Raw genomic sequence first — 23,647 nt, forward strand, 5'->3', positions numbered from 1 at the left:
TATTTAGGTTTATTAACAACACAGATTGTCACTTGTTTTGTGCTAGCAGCTCTCCTGATAGTTTAGTTAGCACAGTATATCATCTTTCTCATCATTACTGCCAACTTCCATGTTTACTTGAAACCTGATTGGTGAAGTTGTGCAGCTGGGAGTGGGATTCCAGCCACAGAAGATGAACTGGAGCACGGTTTTGAGGTGTTGAGGAGGGTATCTCAATTGGGCATCTTTTACCTTGTCACTGAATGACCTTATCCCTGCACTGGTACTGTAATGCTTCCCCAATGTACCACAGAAGGTAATTTTAGACAAGGGTAAGAGTTGGCATTACACAAGGTGGCATAAAATCTGTTTTGTTTAAACAAGCTTACTATTAAAGAAATGCTATATGAATTACTGATAGGGGAGGCATGTTACATACACTATATTACCAAAAGTATTGGAACACCTGCCTTTGCATGCACATGAACTTTAATGGCATCTCAGTCTTAGTCCATAGGGTTCAATATTGAGTTGGCCCACCCTTTGCAGCTATAACAGCTTCAACTCTTCTGGGAAGGCTGCCCACAAGGTTTAGGAGCGTGCCCCAGGATTATTCTATAGATAATATCCAAAACTTATAGTAAGTATTTTAATAAGTATTAGCTTGCAACACTACTTGTGGCCCTTAAAATGTGTGTTTAGATGGAAAAGGTTGTAAGTGCTTGAGTTGCATTCCTGTGAGTTAAAAATAGAATAAGTTGAGCCCATATTAAAAAAGATGTACTTTCCTGGGTATTATTTTCATGTTTTTCAATCATAAAAGCTAGGGATTTTTGGCCTCAAGGGGTGCTAGCCCGTTACCTTACAAACTGTTTCTTTTCACGGCAGTGAAGCGGTAGAGGGCATGCCTTTATTGCTTACCTTGGCAACCATGAATTGCTTAGTGCTCTTCCCATGAATGTGAGTCTTTAACTGCATTGAGCAGTTGCCCACAGGTATAAACATTCCTTCATGAAAAGATCCAGTAGAAGAATGTACACTGCAACGATAAAAATCGAGACTGCCAAACAAAAGCATATTATACAACTGTAGGGTTATGTAAAATTATATTTTAAAGAACAAGTCTTTAATGGAATTGATCCTTTGTCTGCTTCAAATTTCCTGTTTCGTTTCGTGAGCCCTGAGGCCAGCTTTACATAATTGACTGGCTTTCAGCAGCTTGCAAATAATGTATCAAAAAAGTGCCCTATCCATCGAAAAGGGTATGAAAGATTATTTCACATTGACGTATCTAGTCTCCAGCCTCTAGCATTTTCTAGATAAACTTGAATTGTCTTTTCTCATTACTTCAAAATTATTTTTTAAGTTAATTATTCTGTGTGAGTTTATAAAAACACAGATAATCTAATATCTACTGCAAAGTTATCTTAAATTATATTTATAAACAACAAATTTTCAACTCTTTCATTTTATAGCTGAGCTCTTAGTCCCTGTTCACACCTAATCGTCACTGCCAGGCCGAGTTTTTGGCTTGTTTTTGAAGCAGCATCATTTATTTGAATGGGCCTTCCTCTATTCCAAAAACATGCTAAAGAAGCCCATGTATCAAATTTTGGCACTGAGCTATGCATTTTGCAGCCGGCTTTTTGCTCATTTTTTGCATGTTAAGTCATCCATAAAATGCCCAGCAAAAAGTGTGACTTTTACCATAAAACCAAAAACGTTGTGTGCCTCTCTAGGTCTCCAATCCAATTGTCTCTGAGGACTCTCACTGGAAGGGTGCTGACATGGAAAGAGCCTGATGTGGCTCAATATACATGCTGAGGCAAGAAGAAAATTCAAACGCAACACACCAATATTATTATTATTATTATTATACAGGATTTATATAGCGCCAACAGTTTGCGCAGTGCTTTACAATGTGAAGGAAGACAATACAATTACAATACAATTCAAAACAGGAGGAACTAGAGGGCCCATAGGACCAGGTATGTACAGGTAAAAAAAAAAACATTTAATACAGGTTGTTTACAAAAAAAAAAAAAAAAAAAAGAAGAAGCTTTAGCCTGGCTCCATTCAGGCCATATCCCTGACACATTTTGCCACACGTTTTGGACTTAATCATGGAGTTTCTGGGCTGAAGCAGCTTCTTACCTGTCTATACCTGGGCTTATGTTGGTGTGCAGCTTTTTGACTTTCTTTTTGCCTCAAAAAGTGCTACTGCTACCCGCATTGGGGTTCCATTAGGAAATAATGGCAACAGAAGCACATCATGCATTTTAGCGCATTTGCTGAGCATGGGCAGAAATGTGTTTTCCACCCGCGCTTCTGCTATGCCCAGATGTGAACGGGCCTTAGCTTTGGATACAGCATGGAAGATTTATGCCAGGTTCACATATGTATGGCCATGGTTCAAAGGATGGGGTCAGATGCATCCCTGTTCACTGGTTCAGGTGCGATTCAGGTCTGAATTTTTGCCTACATTTGCACCTGAACCAGACCCAAAGACGCACAGGACAATCTGGACCACGGCCTCCCCGGATCTGTGTGAACCAGCTCCATTAAGAGCCAATCACACTCGCCTTTCATGCAAATTGGATGTGAGGAAACCCACATCCAATTCCCTTTTATGTGAACCTAGCCTCAGAACCTCTGTCAACTTTGCATTGCAGTGCATGTGCCTGTTTGAGATGGTTATTAAGCAGGACAGACTTGGCTACAAGCCATTGCTCTGTGTAAAGGTAAGTTAGCTCTGTATAAGAGTGCTTCATAATTGGATGTCCACTATTGGTTGTCACTCTGTTCAGCACAGCCAATACCACTATCAACTTCTCCCCAGCAGCTTCAAGTAGACAGTATCTTGAAAAAAAAAATAGGAAGAAAGCCAGCAGGTCAGCCCAAATTCCTAACTTTCTTACATACTATAAATTAAAATGAAAAGAAATTGATTGAGGTCAGGGATGACATTCCCATGGGGCCACTATTTTTTTTGTGGCCTTGACGGTAGACAAAGAAAGGATGTCCGTAAAGAATAGATGAAAAGCAGCTTTAGCAAATGTCAAAGCTACAGATCTGCATTTCTGTCAACAGTAGTATCTTTTCTGAGAAAGAGATGACATTTGCGCTGCTTCCATTCTGAATTCAGTGGAATCTTTTATTTTTATGTCTGGAGTCCACGCATTTTTTTTTTTTAAACAGTCTCACCTGTTTAACAGCAACTGGGTTACAGCAGTGTTCTTACAGCAGAAGGCCGAGAAAAGACCTGGCAAGCTTCAGACCTTTTCTGTCATGATAATTGCTGTAATCATACCATTCTTTGTATTCCTTTCGTTTGTCTACAATACTGTTCTGACACCTTATAGCCTGACTCAAGCCAAAACCTTTTTTTATTAAAATTTCTTTTTTGAAAAAGGATAGAACTGCTGTCATGTTTTAATTAGTTGTTTGGAAAGAATTTATATTCATGCCAAATAAAGGTCTACAACAGTTTGGGACATAGTTATCAACAGTGCATATGACATTCACTAGTCATTTACTGAAGGGTGAATCTTCCCAGTAGATGTGTTTTAACCAGTTCTTGCTCTGCCTATAACACAATGAAAGCCGGACGGGCCTGTTGTTGATCCAGGTGGACATCATGTGATGTCCTCCCAGATCGCGCCTTGACACAGCCGATGGCTGATCAGTGTGTCGGCTCGCGGCCAATACCATGTGACCGCCGTGATCAATCACAGAAGGCCACATGACAGTTGTAAACAATAGAGATGTTGCGAACCTAAAATTTGCCGTTCGCGAACGCGAACCTTCGCTAATGTTCGCGAACCGGGCTAACTGCCATAGACTTCAATAGGCAGGCGAATTTTAAAACCCACAGGGACTCACTAGTGGCCACAATAGTGATGGAAAAGTTGTTTCAAGGGGACTAACACCTGGACTGTGGCATGCCGGAGGGGGATCCATGGCAAAACCCCCATGGAAAATTACGTAGTTGACGCAGAGTCGGGTTTTAATCCATAAAGGGCATAAATCACCTAACATTCCTAAATTGTTTGGAATAACGTGCTTTAAAACATCCAGTGTGTGTATACGATCAGGTATGATGTTGTATCGATCAGGTAGTGTAAGGGTTACGCCCGCTTCACAGTGACAGACCAAACTCTGACAGACCAAACTCCCCAATTTGCCACTTGACACCCGTTATTTTTTTTTTAATTTGCAAGCTGCTGTGCCACCGTATATATCAGTGGTGGGCACTGCAGTGGACACAGTACACTCTGTGGACCTGACACTCACTGGCAGCCGGCAGGCAACTGCTATTATGACAGAGGAAAAAAATATATATTTTTTAAACTGCAAGGTACTGTGCCACCCGATATGAGTGTGGTGTGCACACAGTACAGTCTGTGGTGGGTCTGTGGCCTCTCACACACGGCGGGCAGGCAACTGTACAATAGATATATATATAAAATTTTTTTTTACTGAAATACCAGCCCTAATAAGGGTTTTTTGGGGTGCTGTCAGGATGCTGTCCTTACAGCAGGAGTGGACTGGACTGAGAACACTGACTAACAACTGTCCCTATTAACAGCAGCAGCAGCACTCTCCCTGCTCTCACTAACACATTGCTTCAGAATGATCTAAGATGGATGCTGCCCTTGCTTTTTTATAGCAGGTGGGAGGGTGTGGGAGGGAGGGTATGCTGATTGGCTGGAATGTGTCTGCTGACTGTGAGTTACAGAGTCAAAGTTTGCCTCAATGATGAAGTATAGGGGGTAGACCGAACATCGCATATGTTCGCCCGCAGCGGCGGACGCGAACAAGCGATGTTCGCCGGGAACTGTCCGCCAGCGAACAGTTCGGGACATCTCAAGTAAACAATGGATGACTTCCTTTCATGCCATCCATTGTGTACAATTGTGTTGTTAGCTGTTATTGGTCAATGTGATCACGTGACAGGGCCAATCACAGCCCATCTGTACCATGTGATTAGCTATGGAAAATCACAGCTAATCACAGCAAAACAAACTGAATAATTCAGTTTCATTCACTAAAATACTTGCTTATAGCAATGTTATTCACTGCTATAAGCAATCGTAATGTGTGAAAAAAAAAATCCTGATCACTTCCCTAGAGTAGTACAATGTTACTATGGTTACATAATATTGCTCTGGTCACAGTGGGATTTATATACTAAAGTTAGAAAGGGCAAAATGAGTCGCAATTCTGCAGAGAAACTAATCAGCTTCCAGGTTTTATTGCTAAAGCTTAATTAAACAAACTGAGTTTAGAAGCTGATTGGTTTCTCTGCAGAATTGTGACTTAAGCCTCGTACACACGCAACGAATTTCCGCCGACCGGTCGTCCGTCTTTTGTCCAGAGTGGTGCCTGTTGGTTGGAATGTGCTCTAGACTGCACACAAATTTTCCCGTACGACAGAATTCTACTTCAGAAGTGATGTCATGTGTTGGATTGCTTTCTATGTGTTCTTTCATCTCTGAGCGTGCCTAGTCTTGCTCACAATATTTTTCCCCATCGAAATCTGTACTAATGAGACGAAAATCGGACGTGTTTTGATGGAGGACAAAATTTTTAATGCCTGCACACCAGGATTTTGTCAGCCGAAAAGTCGGAGTCGGCTGTCGAAAGCACCATACTAACAATCCGAAAATCGGCAGATTGGTCGTCGGACGAAATTTCCCGGCCAAATTTCTTATCGCGTGTACGGGGCTTAACTTTTCCCTCCCTAGCTTTAGTAAATAAACCCCAGTGTGTTAAAAAAAAAAAATGAAAAAAAGTTATTAAAAAATATTTTGTTCCCATATTGTCACCAGTTAGTGTCCCTGATTACCATCCCACCAGTTATATGATTACACTGTTCTGCACTGGTGGCAGTAAACTGTATGAAAAAAAATTGTGAATTTTTTTTTTTTATTTCTTCATTTTCCAAACAATTATGACAAAATATTACAACTTCAAAAAACTTGCCATGCCTCTTACTAAATACCTTGGACTGTCTACTTTCCAAATAGGGGTAATTTGGGGGATATTTGTACTGTCCTGACATTTTTTTGGCCTCAAGAAATGAGATGTCTGTACATCAGGATTATTCAATTTTCAGATATATGCCATAGTTTGTGGACTCTATAACTTTCCTACAGACTAAATATTATACACTGGTTTGGGTTATATTCACCAAAGAAATGTAGCATAATAAATTTTGGCCTAAATTTTTGAAGTAAGATTATTTATTTGCAAAATGTTATAACAGGAATGAAGGCAGCCTTTTTTAGTTTATTTAGCAAAAAATAAAAAAACCCGGTGGTGATTAAATAGCGCCAAAAGAAAGCTCTAGTTGTGTGAAAAAATTGTAAAAACGTAGTTTGGGTACAGTGTTTTATGACCACGTAATTGTCATTCAAAGTGCGTCAGCACTGAAAGCTGAAAATTGGCCTAGGCAGGAAGGGGGTAAAAGTGCCCGGTATTGAAGTAGTTAAAAGACAGTGAATTATATACCTGCTGTTAACGTTTAGTAAATGCCAGTGCTTTATAAATACAATATATCCAGCCAAAATGTTTTTGTAGTTTTGGATAAAGAGTGGAAAGGTTTTTCACTGCTAGCCAGTAGGGATGATCAAACGGTTCGGGTCCACCATCGGTTCGGCCCGAACATTGGGTGTTCGAGGTTCGGCCGAATTTAGAACTTTTTGCCCAAAAAGTTCGGAATTCGGCAACCAGAACCGACCAAAATGCAATGCTTCAGGAAATGGGCTTTAAAAGCCCGTGATTGGACCAGAACCATTAGCAAAAGCCAATTGAGGGGGCAGGAGAATGCTAGGAATGTGATTGGAGTGACTAGGGGGTCCCTAGACCAATCATTAGTGAATACGCCCCCCAGTATATAAGATCGCCCCCGCCATATTCCTAGCATTGTTATACTGGACATGGAAGAGAGTGGAAGCAGTTCTGTTAATTATACTTTAAAAGTGTAATTTAGCATTTATTAGTGTGAGGAAAGGGATATCTAGTGTAGTTAGAGTGCTCCTTTACACTTAAGTTAGCTTCAAAAATTTAGTTTCTGTAGGGAAAGTGTTAAGTGTAAAGGGACCTTAGTGTAGTGTAGGGTTAACTGACAGTGACTGCTATGGAAGGGTGACAAAACCCTTCCATAGCAGGGTGACCGCTATAGAGAAATGATCATTTCTCTGAATTGCTTCGGGACAGGAATATGGCTTCTCACCAGCCAAGCATTTTTCATGCTGCAGGGGCTGCCACTGCCAGTGCTTTTTTGAGGACATGTTTGATGTCAGACATGACATCTGAACATGTGTATAGGGGGTATATATACACATATATGTCTGTATATATACCCCTAGACATATATAGGTGTGATAGTAGCAGAAATATATGCTTGCGCTAATGAAATCATTTACAGTAATATATTTATGCTACTATCACACCTATATATGGCTAGGTGTCTATATACATATAATTATGTGTGTATATATAACACTATACACAAGTTCAGATGTTTTGCCTGCCTCAAAAGAACCCCAAAAAATGCCAAAAAAAACGCTAGCGTCAAAAAAAAAAAAAATGCCCAGGTGTGTTTTTGCTGGCATTTTTTGGGAGTTTTTGGAGGCAGGCAAAACATCAGAACTTGTGCACAGTACCACTATACACAAGTTCAGATGTTTTTCCTGACTGCAAAGAACCCAAAAAAATGCCTGCTATTAAACCGGCAAGGTGTTACAGCAGCGAAGCCAACCTCCTGTGCTGAAAGTTTTCTAATACAAACAATCTTTTTTTTTTTTATGGTTCTGGACATGCTACAGAGCTGAAACTTCACATGTACACTTTTTAGACCCCCCCAGATACGAAATCCAAAGTAAAAATCAAAAAATCTCTCTCTCTTTTTTTTTTTTTTAATTTTTCAATAATTGCCTTTTTTATCAAAAATGACAATTTTTAAGAACTTTTTTTGTGTGATTTTGTGTCTGGGGGGTCTAAAAGGTGTACCTGTGAAGTTTCAGCTCTGTAGCATGTCCAGAACCAGAAAAAAAAGATCATATAGGTGTAAAAGGAGGGTCCCACATCCCTGTTCTACTGAAAAATTATCTTTTTTTTTTCATTGGTCTGGACATGCTACAGAGCTGAAACTTCACATGTACACTTTTTAGACCCCCCAGATACTAAATACAAAGTCAAAATCAAAAAATCTCTCTCTTTTTTTTTTTTTTTTCAATAATTGGCTTTTTTTTTATCAAAAATGACAATTTTTAAGAACTTTTTTTTGTGTGATTAATAGTTAATGGGGCATGACCCAGAACCCTAGGCACTTTTTAGGGGCATTTATTGGGTTTTAGGGCTTAAAAATTGTGTTTTTTGATTACCGAAGTTCGGGTCCCATTGATTTCAATGGGGTTCTGAAATCCGGGCCGAACTTTCGGGAAGTTCGGATGTTCTGGCCGAACCGAACTTTTCAAAAGTTCGATCATCCCTACTAGCCAGGAGAGAGATTTGCTATCACTTCTTGCTTTGGAGACTATGGGCTTACCAGACAGTGAAAATTTGAAAAAAGGAAACACAGTTTTATTTTTACTTCTTTCTATGTTGCTTCAGACCTACCATGCCCCCCAACTGCCCCAGATCTAGTGGGACTGCCCCAAAAGTTTACCAAAATCCCAGAATCCGGAGGGTCCAGTATATATCCAACTGTCGAGTGCTAGAACACTTGTTTCAACACTTGACAGACGATCATTGCTGGCAGAGTAATAATTCCATCTAGAAACAGCCAATCCCGTGGCCACACTCAAAAGATTGATTTAGGCCTCCACCTATCAAAATAGAAAAATACTGCAAGTGCAACCAATCAGGACAAGAGAAGTACAGTACGGCAAATTCTTCTAATCTTCCTGCGCTCACATTCTTGTGATCTCTTTACATTACTGCACATCTAGTCTGAAAGTCCTAAGGCTCCTTGTTTTAATAATGCTAGGTAATGTCTGTAGACTTCAAAATCACACTGACACTTATTTATGAGAATTTCTCCCATCGACAGTAATGTTTTTCTTCTTATTGACCATTAATGGCAGGTCATTCTTCCTCCCACCAACTACCAGGACGTTCTTCCTCTCATCAATCCCCGGGAAGTTTTTCCTTCTCATGACCATTAACTGTGGGGTATACTTAGTTTTACGGATTACAGACACCAGAGCATTCTTCCCAAAGAATGTGCAAGCAAAAAAATCCACTGTGCATAAGTGTGCAGCTTGGTTCAAGTGTTACTGCAGACTCCACGTCACAGGACTACCACTCCAAGCCTTGCTGCCCTCTGGGACTGGGAATGTCCTGCAGCCACTGCAAAAAATAAACAAAAGAGGGTCCACCAGCCTAGTTCATTGTCCTACAGTGTTTATTAAAGTAAAAACAACATAAAATATACTCTCAAACGCCTAAACCAAAAATGCTCATCAAGCTAATCATCCATAACTCAATAGTCACGAACTTGGCAGACTCCACAGAACCGGGGTGTCCTCTCCGAGATTCTAATTGACTGGCACGTTTTGAAAGGTATACCTTCTTGATCAGAGCTAAGTAAACACTGTACAACCAATTTATATACACTCATTACGATTTATTATAGAGAGCCATTAGCACCGCCCTGAAAGTGGAAGGGGACAGATAAACTCTGGGCATGCCTAGTACTACTCATATAATAAACAAAGTAATGGACAAGAAAACAATCTACAGTGGGGATCGAAAGTTTGGGCACCCCAGGTAAAACATTTGTATTAATGTGCATAAAGAAGCCAAGGAAAGATGGAAAAATCTCAAAAAGGCATCAATTTACAGATTAGACATTCTTATAATATGTCAACAAAAGTTGGATTTTATTTCCATCACTGACACTTTCAAAATTACAGAAAACAAAAAAATAACGTCTGCAAAAGTTTGGGCACCCTGCAGAATTTATAGCATCACCAGGTGATGTCAATCTCAAAGGTTTTAAATGCCCAGACTCATCTGACCTTGCCCCAAGAATCAGCACCATGGGATCTTCTAAGCAGTTGTCTAGAAAACTGAAACTGAAAATAGTTGACACTCACAAAGCTGGAGAAGGCAATAAGAAGTAAGCAAAGCATTTTCAGATGTCAATATCGTCTGTTCGGAATGTAATTAAGAAATGGCAGTCATCAGGAACAGTGGAAGTTAAAACAAGATCTGGAAGACCAAGAAAAATATCAGATAGAACAGCTCGCAGGATTGTGAGAAAAACAATTCAAAACACACGTTTGACTGCACAATCCCTCCAGAAAGATCTGGCAGACACTGGAGTTGTGGTACACTATTCCACTATAAAGAGATACTTGTACAAATATGGTCTTCATGGAAGAGTCATCAGAAGAAAACCTCTTCTACATCCTCACCACAAAAATCAGCGTTTGAACTTTGCAAATGAACATATAGACAAGCCTGATGCATTTTGGAAACAAGTTCTGTGGACCGATGAGGTTAAAATTGAACTTTTTGGCCGGAATGAGCAAAGGTAGGTTTGAAGAAGAAGGGGCACAGAATTTAATGAAAAGAACCTCTGTCCAATTGTTAAGCATGGGGGTGGATCAATCATGCTTTGGGGTTGTATTGCAGCCAGTGGCACAGGGAACATATCACGAGTAGAAGGAAAAAGGGATTCAATAAAATTTCAGCAAATTTTGGATGGTAACTTGATGTCATCTGTGAAAAAGCTGAAGTTAAAGAGAGGATGGCTTCTACAAATGGATAATGATCCTAAACACACCTCGAAATCCACAGGGGATTACATCAAGAGGCGTAAACTGAAGGTTTTGCCATGGCCTTCACAATCTCCTGACCTCAAAATAATTGAAAATCTATGGATAGACCTTAGAAAGAGCAGTGCGTGATAGACAGCCCAGAAATCTCAAAAAACTGGAAGACTTTTGTAAGGAAGAATGGGCAAAGATACCTCAAACAAGAATTGAAAGACTCTTGGCTGGCTACAAAAAGCATTTACAAGCTGTGGGGGACAGTACAAGATATTAACTCTGCAGGGTGCCCAAACTTTTGCAGACACCATTTTTTTGTTTTCTGTCATTTTGAAATTGTCAATGATGGAAATAAAATCTAACTTTTGTTGACATATTATGTCTAATCTGTAATTTGATGCCTTTTGGAGATTTTTCCATCTTTCCTTGGCATCTTTATGCACATTAATACAAATTTTTACCTGGGGTGCCCAAACTTTCGATCCCCACTGTATAGAAAAAAGACCAATATCGTGAGCAACAACAAATTGTAAACAGACCTGTATCACGAGCAATTTGTCATTCTTACCAAAGAGTGCACTTTGTTTTTATACTTCTGACTGCTGCACACTGTATACTATACTATATATTACATACTTCTAATAAATTATTTGGGGAAGATAAATGCACAAATCAAGTATTTAAATCATAGAAAAGAAATTCATAACACATTCCAAAAGAACTCTGTATATAAATGTATTTAGTATTGGTGCCAGTTTACGCAGTAAAACCTTCTAGTAATGGTGCCAGTTTATGCAGTAATAGCCCTTAGGATTGGTGCCAGTTTACACAGTAATAACCCCTAGTAATGGTGCCAGTTTTTGCAGTAATAGCCCCTAGTATTGGTGCCCGTTTACGCAGTAATATCCCCTAGTATTGGTGCGTGTATATGCAGTAATAACCCCTAGTAATGGTGCAAGTTTATGCAGTAATAGCCCCTAGTATTGGGTTCCAGTTTATGCAGTAATAACCCCTAATAATGGTGCCAGTTTATGCAGTAATAAAGCCTAGTATTGGTGCCAGTTTATGCAGTAATAACCCCTAGAATTAGTGCCAGTTTACGCAGCAATAACCCCTAGTATTGGTGCCAATTTATGCAGTAATAGCCCATAGTATTGGTGCCAGTTTATGCAGTAATAGCCCCTAGTATTGGAGCCAGTGTACGCAGTAATAGCCCCAGTATTGGTGCCAGTTTATGAGGCAATGAAACCCTAGTAATGGTGCCAGTTTTTGCAATATTAGCCCCTAGTATTGGTGCCAGTTTATGCAGTAATAGCCCCTGGTATTGGTGCCAGTTTAAGCAGTAATAACCCCTAGTATTGGTACCAGTTTATGCAGTAATAGCGCCTAGTATTAGTGCCAGTTTATGCAGTAATAAAGCTTAGTATTAGTGCCAGTTTACGCAGTAATAAAGCCTAGCATTGGTGCCAGTTTAAGCGGTAAGAAAGCCTAGTATTGATGTACTGATGCCATGCTCTCAGCCTGGAGGAGAAGAATATTAGGACCTGCCAACCACAGTGATGAAAGTGTTAAGGCCAGCTGAGACAGGGATGGAGGTCTTACCATTTTTATCAACTTCATGGGAGATCTTTATGATTTCCCCACGGATCTCCTGATGTGCTACAGTACAGCACACCTCTCCATTTGGGAATCATGCCCCTACAGCAGGGGCATGATCCCACTGTTTCTCTCCCCCTTTTTTTTTTTTTTTAAATGTATTCAATTTCTGTTATTTCCTGTGGTTTTGGTGCACTTTCAGAAAGCGCACCAAAACTCCTGCATGCAAGCCTTTTGGTGCACTTTCAGGAAGCGCACCAAAACCTCAAGTCATATTGGAAGTCTATGGCAAAGCACAGTTACACTGCATGAAAACCGTGAGTTTTCTGCACTGCTCCCTTGCTGCTGCAGAAGTGTACCAGATCAATGTGAAAGGGGCCTTAATGTAATTTTAAATAGAACAAATAATAGAATAATATTTATACCACCATAAGAGCCGGTTCACACTGGGGCGACTTGTCAGGTGACCTGGTCGCCTGACAAGTCGTCGTGGGTCGCCTGCCATAGATTAGCACATGACCCGTTCTAATAGGAGTGACACAAGTCGCTCCGACTTAGAAAAAGGGTCCTGAGCTTCTTTGGAGCGACCTGCATTGACTTCAATGATCTGAAGTCCGTGCAGGTCTCTCCGAGGTCGCGGGGCGCGCTGTGCACCGCGACTATACAGGTTGCCCCGGCAAGTCGGGTCGCCTGTATGTGAACCGGCTCTAACACTTATATACTTTTTTTGTCTATGGATTGCATAAAAAATAAAATTAAAAGGAAACCTTGTTTATCCTTAAAAAACATTGTGTGTATTACTTTGTCATCTTATGTAATCACAAACTTATTGCTGAATCAATGGGCTTATAGCAGAAATACAAACATAAAAATGCCTCTGCTCCATAGGCATTGTTGCCACTGTACAGTTCTGACAGCTGAGGTGGATAAAGCCAAACCGTATCTGAGCAAGACAAAATTAAAATCACACATCCATTCATGTGTCCATGCATCATTTTGTTAAAAAATCCCCCCCCCCCTAGCATTTTTAGATGTGGTAAGGGCAGATGATGCATTCAGCATTTGCTTCCTGGAATCCATATGTCCTTAGTTCAGGCATGCAGGTGTGCTTAGCTGAGAAAGCACCTCCTCTAGTTGAGAAAAAAAAAAAAAATCCCATGAAGACCCACTGGGGGGGGGGGGGGGATTTAGAAAAACTGGAGTGTGCAAAGTATGGTGCAGCTCTGCATATATATAAATCAGTTTCTAGGTTTTATTGTTAAAACCTGTTTGAACAAGCTAACATTAGAAGCTGATTGGCTACCATGCACAGCTGTATCAGATTCTGAGTGCTCTAGTTTAACCGCTTGCCGACTGCTCACAGTATATTTACTGCGGCAGTCAGCCCCTCACAGGCAGAGTGACGTAGGTCTACGTCGCTCGCCTGTGAGGCTCTGGGGAGCGAGCGCGCGCCCGCCGAGGCGCGCTCCCGCGCGGTCACGGACCCCCCCGCGCGTGTGACCAGCGGACCCGATGTCCGCCGGTCACTCGGCGATCGGCGGGGGAGAGGGAGAATGTCAGGCAGCTTGTGTAAACAAGCCACCTGTCATTCTCCTCGCTGTAAAAACACTGATCACATGGATCTACTATGTAGATCCGTTGATCAGTGTCCTTACAGCTCAAGCCACAGCCAATCACAGTAGAAAGCACGCCCCTAGGGACAAACACAGCCCCTCCCTCCCAAATAAAGTTAACCCCTTCACTACCAGTGTATTTTTACAGTAACAGTGCATATATATAGCACTGATTACTGTAGAAATGTCACTGGTAACCCCAAAAGTGTCAAAAATGTCAGTCAAGGGTCCGATCTGTCCGCCCCAATGTCGCAGTACCACAAAAAAAATCGCAGATCGCCGCCATTACACGTTAAAAAAAATAACACCAAAAATGACAGAAATCTTTCCCTTTGTTAGTAAACGTGATAACTTTTGCGCAAACCAATCAAAATACGCTTTTTGCAATTTTTTTTACCAAACATAGGTAGCATAAAACAAATTGGCCGAAAATTTTAAAAAATTTTGATTTTTACATTTTTTTTTTGGGGAATTTCATATAAAAAAATGTGAAAAATATTGTTATTTTTGCAAAATGTACTATCTTTTTTTGTTTATAGCGCAAAAAGTAAAAATCGCACGGGTGATCAAATACCACCAAAAGAAAGCTCTGTTTGTGGGAAAAATGGACGCCAAATTCATTTAGATACAGCATCGCACGACCGCGCAATTGTCTGTTAAAGTCACGCAGTGCCGAATCGCAAAATACCCCCTGGTCGTTTAGCAGGAAAATCCTCCGGGGCTTAAGTGGTTAAAACAAGTAAATATAGTATACCTTCCTATCTATTTAATAATGTTACTAATGTTAGCATAACCACTTTTGCTGACCAGGCTTTTTCTGACACTTTTTGTTTACAAGTTTAAATCAGTATTTTAGTATTTTTTGCTAGAAAATTACTTAGAGCCCCCAAACATTATATTTATATATATATATATATATATATATATATACATTTTTTTTTTTTTTTTTAGCAGAGACTCTAGAGAAAAAAATGGTGATCGTTGAAATTTTTTAAGTCACACGGTATCTGCGCATTGGTTTTGCAAAAACACATTTTTGGGAAAAAATGCACTTTTAATGAATTTAAAAGACAAAACAAAATATTTACCACAATTTTTTTGTAAAATGTGAAAGATAAGGTTATGCCGAGTAAATAGATACCTAACATGTCACACTTTAAAATTATTGCACGCTTGTGGAATGGTGACAAACTATAGTACTTAAAAATCTCTATAGGCAAAGGCTTTAAACGCATTTATAGCGTACCTGTTTAGAGTTACAGAGGAGGTCCAGTGCTAGAATTATTGCTCTCGCTATAACGTTCGTGGCAATACCTCACATGTGTGGTGCAAACACTGTTTACATATGTGTGCAGGACTAATGTATGCGACAGAGTGACAGCTCTGAGTCTCTTGACATCGCATACAACATGGTGGCACACTGCGCCAGTCTCAGTGCTCTTGGATGTCACACAAGTGAGTTTTTTTTACAAGTAAATATGTTCAATGCATTTATACTCTTGAAGATTGTAGTTGACATGATTGGTCTGGTGACATTGTAATTGTATAACATTTTCTATAAATTACATTCATTCTATCCTGTAGAAAAGGAAACACAATGAAAGTTGAACTCTAAAAAGTGTTTGAATATCTGCAAAATGAATAGAGTCTAAGTCATGAACCCATGCATAGCTTTCATCTTTGTAATGCATTGTCCTAGTGACCACACACATATGAACTAAAGTATAAATATTTATGTCTCGCTGTCTGATATTCTAGATTACCCAGTGAGCATTTGGTAAAGAAATGAAAGTTCTTAGAGACTTGGATTGTGTAAAATGTCCCAATTTCCACATATTTTAGTAACAAGGCTAGGTATAGTATGCTACGAGTGCTGTAAAAACAATTAATTCAGGCTGACTGCATTTTCAAAAGCTAACTAGCATGTGGGAAACTTTTATTTCCCATTGTTGGAAGATGACATATCCCTATTCTCTCTGTATTCATGATGAGAAATATGTGACTCATCTGATTTCTCTATTTGCTAACACTACTATTACAGTAACAGATGGAAAACAGTAAAGAATTTGATGATGAAATTAGACCTGTTTTTTAGAATCAAAAATACTATGGACAATGGCAATAAAATGGGATGAAGCCAAACTAGGCTGCTACTAAAGAAAATATCTTCTAAACAGTGCAAGTCAGCTAACTGTTAAAGGGGGTGCCTGGTCAGAGGACCCTGAAGTATTAGAGGGGGTACCCAGTCAGAGGACCCTGAAGTATTAGAGGGGGTACCTAGTCAGAGGACCCTGAAGTGTTAGAGGGGGTACCTAGTAAGAGGACCCTGAAGTATTAGAGGGTACCTGCAGTTTGGGCCCTGAAGAGTCAGTATACAGTTTGAAGTGTACAAAGTTGAGAGTTGGAGCAGCACAAGTAGTGACAAGAAGCTACCTCAGCCAGTGAAGGGTTCGAGGGAGCTGTTCAGTGACTTTTGAGCTACACCAAGTATCAGGAGTCAAGAGATCTACAGTCCTGGAGCTTCTGAGCTAACAATCCAAGTTAAAGTCGAGGTTTCAGCACTAATTCAGTCAAGCAGCATTTGAAGCATCAGGAAGCGCTGGTCGGCATTCAGCTGGCACCAATACAGCGTTAGTGAGCATTTTTTGTACAAGTCCAAGTTAAGCCTAGAAGAGCCAGAGGAGTATCCCACTCATTCCCTTCTCCCATCCCCTAAATACAATAAAACAAAACAAACCAAAGATGCCGGAATTCTCATTGTCTCAGTTCACCCACCTGGGTTCACAACCTAAATGTGTTGGAAGTGTTACCGGTACTGAGGGCAGACCCACCTCATGCCCCAGGTCTGGAAATATTGCTACACTGGTTTCTATGCAAAGCTGCACCAGCATTTGCACTCTCCAGTTTTAGTAAATCAGCCCCCATGGGTACACATACAAATATTTTCCCATGCACGTCATTGAAGGAGCACACCACAGAACGTACACATCATGGCATGCACATTGATGTGTGTGTGTACATCCACTACCGATACTGGCACCAATCCTGAGTTTAATCCTGAGCTCTGCATAGGATTATGGCTAAATGGTCTTTCAGTCTGTCCCCCTGTGATTCCTAAATTTGTACTTGACTTTGTTACTTACCCAACTTTCACCGAACATGCTTTTGGATTAACCTTGTCAGCCTACAATTGCTGATTATCTCCGTTACCAACATTGACCTTGACTTCTGATCAAGATTCTGTCAACTTGGTACCTTGCTGCCTGAACATTGCCAACCTTTTCTTGAATTTGATTCTATCTATGATTTGGTGCCTTTCTGCTTCACTTATGAATAGACTCTGCTCATAGGTGTGCGCAGCCTATTCCATTAGGGTGTGCACCTTAAAGCTCTAACACACATGCATGTGTATATATATTGACGGTATCAGTAGAGCAGTGGACAGTGTCAGTACTGCAGTGGATGGTGTCAATATTTTTTACTTGTATTACTTTAATTTTTAATATTTTAAAAAATATATATATATTTTTTTCTTTTGTTTTAGAAGCCCTGTTAGGGGGCTTTGCTGAAATATCAGGGTTTAAATAGGGGGACTCTGCACCACACAGGGTGTGCCCATGTGCATTTGGTACACCCTGTGCACACGCCTATGACTCTGCTCATAACAGAACTTGGTGTATCCTTGATGTACTATGAACTGTACTCCTGCTTGTCCTCAGTTTCTGAACCCTGGCATCTGTGACCTTGCTCTATCTCAACTTCCAAGGGTGCTTGAATGGGAAATGTGAATGAAGCGACCCTTGTCCTCTGGGGCTCCTTATAGAGGTATGTGACAGCATTGTAGCAATCGGGATCACAGTAAAAGTATGCTACAAACAAGCTCAGCTGCTAGCACAAAAGGTAGAATTAATGAAAAAAACATATAGTACTGCGCTAGGGTATAAAAACACTAAAGGAAGCCTGAATCAAAGATTATCAAATCAAAACATGAAAAAAATAATTTGAACAGTGTGATAATAAATAATGCAAAAACAAATGAGTAATGTTTCTTAATATGCAACGTTCAAAATGAAGCCAGTGGTAAATAATAAATCCAATAATCCAACCAAAATCTTGTGGCAGTATCGCAACCAGGTCAGGTTTATGGCCACGGAAGGATATTCTCATAGACAAATAGACACAGCTTCACTGAATTACCAGCAGGAACCATGAACTTAGCAAGCTAAAGACACAGCGTCATGCTGCTCAGCTCAGAAGAAATAATTCAGCTCATAGTGATCGCCACTAAAAAGCTTTTATTGGTATAAAAACGCAAATATGCACTCACTTGTAGATAAAGAACATATAAGCCTTAGCACAAGTTGGAGAACTGCTGCCTAAGGCAGATCCTAACAATCCATTCATGGGTGGCATGCTTGGTTGCATATACAGCAGAAGTTTATGCATGCAGTAAGGTTGCAGTTCTCCATCTTTCCACCCAACATCCTTACATGTTCTTTATATCCAATGAGTGCATATTATATTTTTTACCAATAAATATTTTTTAGCAGTGCTCACTATGAGCTTTACTTTTTCTTCTGAGCTGAGCAGCATGAGGCTGTTTGTAGCTGGTTAGTTCATGGTTCCTGCTGGTGATTTATTGAAGCTGTGCCTATTTGCCATTTGAGAATATCTATCTGTGTTTATCAACCTGACCTGGCTTTATCCTCATCCTATTTTGAGATTTGTATTGGGGGTCAAACCATAAGGTTAGAGTACATCTTTTGGGGAGTCGGTGGAGGTCTCATAATACTGTGATGAGGTTTTGGAGGGATTTTGGATATATTATTTAACATGGACTTTATTATTGACTTTGCCCATTAGGAAATATTCCACATTGTTTTTTGAACTAATCTTTGGTATCACACTGTACACCAGAGGTGTAACTAGAATCTTCAAGGCCCAGATGCAAGAAACCATGAAGGGCCCCATCAGCCCCCCCCCCTTCCATATAAGCTCCGGGCTTCCAGTTCTTTGAGGGTGTACATGGACATGCCCCCAGAATCCTGCCTCCCACGTGCCCCCTGGGGCGCGCATCCAGCATGCTCTGTGACTGCTGTGTCCTTTGGACAAGCACAGTGGCCCTTTGCCATGTGATCATTTGATCATATGTAAACAGACTTGTCGGTTATCGGCACTCCTTTTTTCCCACGCTGTGTCTGTGTGAGGAAAGGAAAGACTGTCAGTACATTGTTTACACTGATAATCAGGGCTCTGATCATCAGTGTCCTGATTATTAGTGCAGCCCCATCAGCGCTGCCTATTAGTGCTGCCTAACAGTGCTCATGAATACCACTTATTAGTGCTCATCGATGTGGCCTATCAGTGCCGCCTATCTGTGCCACCTATCAGTGCTCATCAGTACTGTTTATCAGTGCTTATCAATGCTGCCTGTCAGTGCCACCTATCAGAGCTCATCAATGCCGCCTATCAGCGCTCATCAATGCTGACTATCAGTGCCACTTATCAGTGCTCATCAATGCCCCCTACCAGCGCTCATCAATGCTGACTATCAGTGCCACTTATCAGTGCTCATCAATGTCGCCTATCAGTGCTGCCTATTAGTGCTCATCAATGCCGCCTATCATCAGGGCCACTTATCATTGCCTTATAAATGCTGCCTATCAGGGCCTATCAGCAGTACTCTGAGCTGAGAGTGTCCCTCCCATAAAGCTCAGACTCAGAGCCTGCACTGACAGTTCCCCCTCCTTCCTACCTCGCACTGATGGGAAAGAGCACACAGGAGAGAAGGAGCTAATCGGCTGTCTCCTATCCATGCAAGGGAGGAGGGACTGTCAGTACAGGCTCTGAGCCAGTGAAAGAATGGGTGAGGGCAGACCCTACCAGTGACAGAATATGTGGGGACAGGCGGGGCGGACCTTCCCAGTGACAGAACAGACGGGTGAGTGTGGGTGGACCCTTCCATGGTGGACAGGCCCCCTAACAGTGGCACAACAGGGGATCCACCCCCACAGTGGAAGAACTCCAAGGCCAAGTCCCAAGTGGGACTGCTGTGACCCTGGTAGTTCTGCCACTGCTGTACACATTATTTGTTTTCGTATTTTGGCTTGATAATCTTTGATTTATTATTTAACTTTTTGTTTTTATACATTAGTGCAGCACTTGTTTTTTTGATTATATCACAATGAAAGCTGACTATAAAAGGGAGGCCTGGTGTGTGGCAGCTGGTGATTGGACAAGGGTGAAATCTGTATCGAGTGTACAAAGTATACAAATCAAAACTAAACCGTCTTAGAAAAAAAACATGCTTGAAATGCAACTATAATTATTCACCCACCACACATTCAAGAACTTTTATATGGGAGTGTGCCTCAGGTATAAAACTGCCAGAATTTAGACACCATGACTTCATGAAAAGTTAAAGCAAACAACAGCCAGAAAAATATTGTGGAGCACTGGAAAAAAGACATCTCCTTGAAACATTTATATTAAGATTTTCTGATGTAAGATGTTTTAATAAATACAGCACAATTTTCTCTATAACTTGGTAATGTGGTTGCTGTCATCAGGGCCGCTGATAAGGCAGTACAACTGGTCCTGATGTACTGAGCCCAGGCCTCATCAGCTAAACAGTGGGGCCTGGGGCAGCTTTATAGTTAATTTTTGCCTAAATGGAGACATTGATTTTACTAGACCATACCCTTTCTCCTACACTCTTCCCAGGGCTTAAATTAAATTTCCCTGGACCCCATCATGTCAAGAGAGGGGCCCAGGAGGTGGGAGCAGGTGGGGGATTGGGAGTGGGAGTGTAGCCAGGGTTGGGGGAGTGACATCAGGAAAGCTGTATGGGGCCACATGATGTCCACTGCTCGCAGTTTAGGTAAAGAAAAAAACTGCTCGCAGTTTAGGTAAAAAAATCAATGAACTTGGGTCAATAATGGCATCTGAGAATGTAGATTTAGTGGCTGTTACGGAGACATGGTTTAATGAAAGAAATTACTGGGACATAACCATACCAGGGTACTCTTTATACAGAAGAGACAGAGAAGGCAAGAAAGGAGGAGGAGTGGCCCTGTATGTGAAAGATAGCATTAAATCTAACCTAATAGAGGCCAACATAGAGTCAGTTTGGGTTACGTTGCAGTTTGCTAATCATGCAGTAACTCGTGTAGGTGTGATATATAGACCACCTGGTCAAGTTAAAGAACTAGATGATATACTAGTTGAAGAAATAGCTAAAATGACAATGAAAGGAGAAGTTATCATTATGGGAGATTTCAATCTTCCAGATATAAACTGGAAAACCAAAATAGCAAGTTCTACCAGGAGTACAGATATTCTAAATTCCCTACTGGGGTTGTCTCTGCAACAAGTGGTTGAGGAGCCAACCCGGAGGGAGGCCATTTTGGATTTGGTATTCACAAATGGGGATTAGGTATATGATGTCATTGTAGGCGAAACCTTGGGATCTAGTGATCACCAGTCAGTGTGGTTTAATATAAGAACTGTGAAAGAGTCACACCACACAAAAACAAAAGTTTTAGATTTTAGAAAAACAGACTTTTCAAAAATGATATTAGTCATAAATGAGTCCTTATCAGACTGGAACGGATTACATGGAGTCCAGGAGAAATGGGACTACTTAAAAGGTGCATTATTGAAGGCAACAGAAAATTGCATTAGACTTGTCAGTAAAAGCAAAAAAAGGAAGAGACCACTGTGGTACTCAGCAGAAGTGGCCCAAATCATTAAAAATAAAAAGCTAGCATTTTGTAATTATAAAAAAACCCAGAGCAATGAAGATAAGGAAATCTACAAGATTAGGCAGAAAGAGGCCAAGCAAGTTATAAGAACTTCTGAAGCGCAGGCAGAAGAAAAACTAGCTCAGTCTATGAAAAAGGGGGATAAGACATTCTTCAGATATATAAATGAAAAAAGGAAATTAAAACAAGGAATAACTAAATTAAAAACAAAGGACGGAAGGTATGTAGAAGAGAATAAAGGGCTAGCCGACTGCCTTAATGAATACTTCTGTTCAGTTTTTACAGAAGAAAAAGAAGGAGAAGGACCTCCACTTGAAAGGATGACTAATGAATCGTTTGATGCATGTGTCTTTACAGAGGAAGACGTTCTACGATTGCTGTCTAAAGTGAAGACAAAGAAGTCACAGGCTCCTGATGAGATACACCCAAAATTATTAAAAGAGCTTAGTAGTGAGCTGGCAAAACCATTAACAGATTTATTTAACCAATCATTAGTAACAGGAGTCGTCCCGGAAGATTGGAAATTGGCAAATGTCGTGCCCGTTCACAAGAAAGGTAGTAGGGAGGAATCGAGCAACTATAGACCAGTGAGTCTGACATCAATAGTAGGCAAATTAATGGAAACCCTATTAACCACTTTACCACCGGAGGATTTTGCTGTCTTCCGTCCAGGCCACTTTTTGCGATTCGGCGCTGTGCGACTTTAACTGACAATTGCGCGGTCATGCGACGCTGTACCCAAACGAAATTTACGTCCTTTTTTTCCCACAAACAGAGCTTTCTTTTGGTGGTATTTGATCACCTGTGCGATTTTTACTTTTTGCGCTATAAACAAAAAAAGAGCGTTTATTTTGAAAAAATAACAATATTTTTCAAATTTTTTTATATGAAATTCCCCCCCCCCCCAAAAAATGTAAAAATCAAATTTTTTTTTAATTTTTGGCCAATTTGTTTTTTGCTACATATTTTTGGTAAAAAAAATCACAATAAGCGTATTTTTATTGGTTTGCGCAAAAGTTATTGCATTTACTAACAAAGGGAAAGATTTCTGTCATTTTTGGTGTTTTTTTTTTAACGCGTAATGGCAGCGATCTGCGATTTTTTTTGCGGGACTGCGACATTGCGGCGGACAGATCGGACCCTTGACTGACATTTTTGACACTTTTGGGGGTACCAGTGACATTACTGCAGTAATCAGTGCTATATATATGCACTGTTACTGTAAAAATGACACTGGCAGGGAAGGGGTTAATTTTATTGGAGAGGGAGGGGTTAATGTATGCCTGGTTCTTACTAACGTGTGTGGGGGGAGGTGACTGAGTGAGTCAGGGACAGATTGCATGTTCAGCTATGCTGAACCCTGCAATCTGACCCTGTCTGTCACTTAGGAGATCCGCCCGCTGTGTTTACACACAGCGGGCGTCTCCAGGCTCGATCCCCGACGATCTGGGAAGAGCAGTGGCGATCGCCGCCGCTCCTCCCCTGGCCCGACTCCCGCTGTGACTGAAAACAGCGGGAGCGAGCCTCCGGCGGCGCGCGCGCGCCGCCCACAAGTAGCAGCAAAGTGAGCGGGGGTAAAGTGGTTAAAGGATAGGATTGTGGAACATCTTAAATCCCATGGATTGCAAGATGAAAAACAACATGGGTTTACTTCAGAGAGATTATGTCAAACAAATCTTATAGATTTTTTTGACTGGGTGACTAAAATAATAGACGGTGAAGGTGCAGTAGACATTGCATATCTAGATTTTAGTAAGACTTTTGACACTGTCCCACATAGAAGACTTATCAATAAACTGCAGTCATTGAGCATGGACTCCCATATTGTTGAGTGGATTAGGCAGTGGCTGAGTGACAGACAACAGAGGGTTGTAGTCAATGGAGAACATTCAGAACAAGGTCATGTTACCAG

Source organism: Pelophylax lessonae, assembly GCF_965119305.1.
Source record: "Pelophylax lessonae genome assembly, chromosome: 3".
Taxonomy (NCBI): domain Eukaryota; kingdom Metazoa; phylum Chordata; class Amphibia; order Anura; family Ranidae; genus Pelophylax; species Pelophylax lessonae.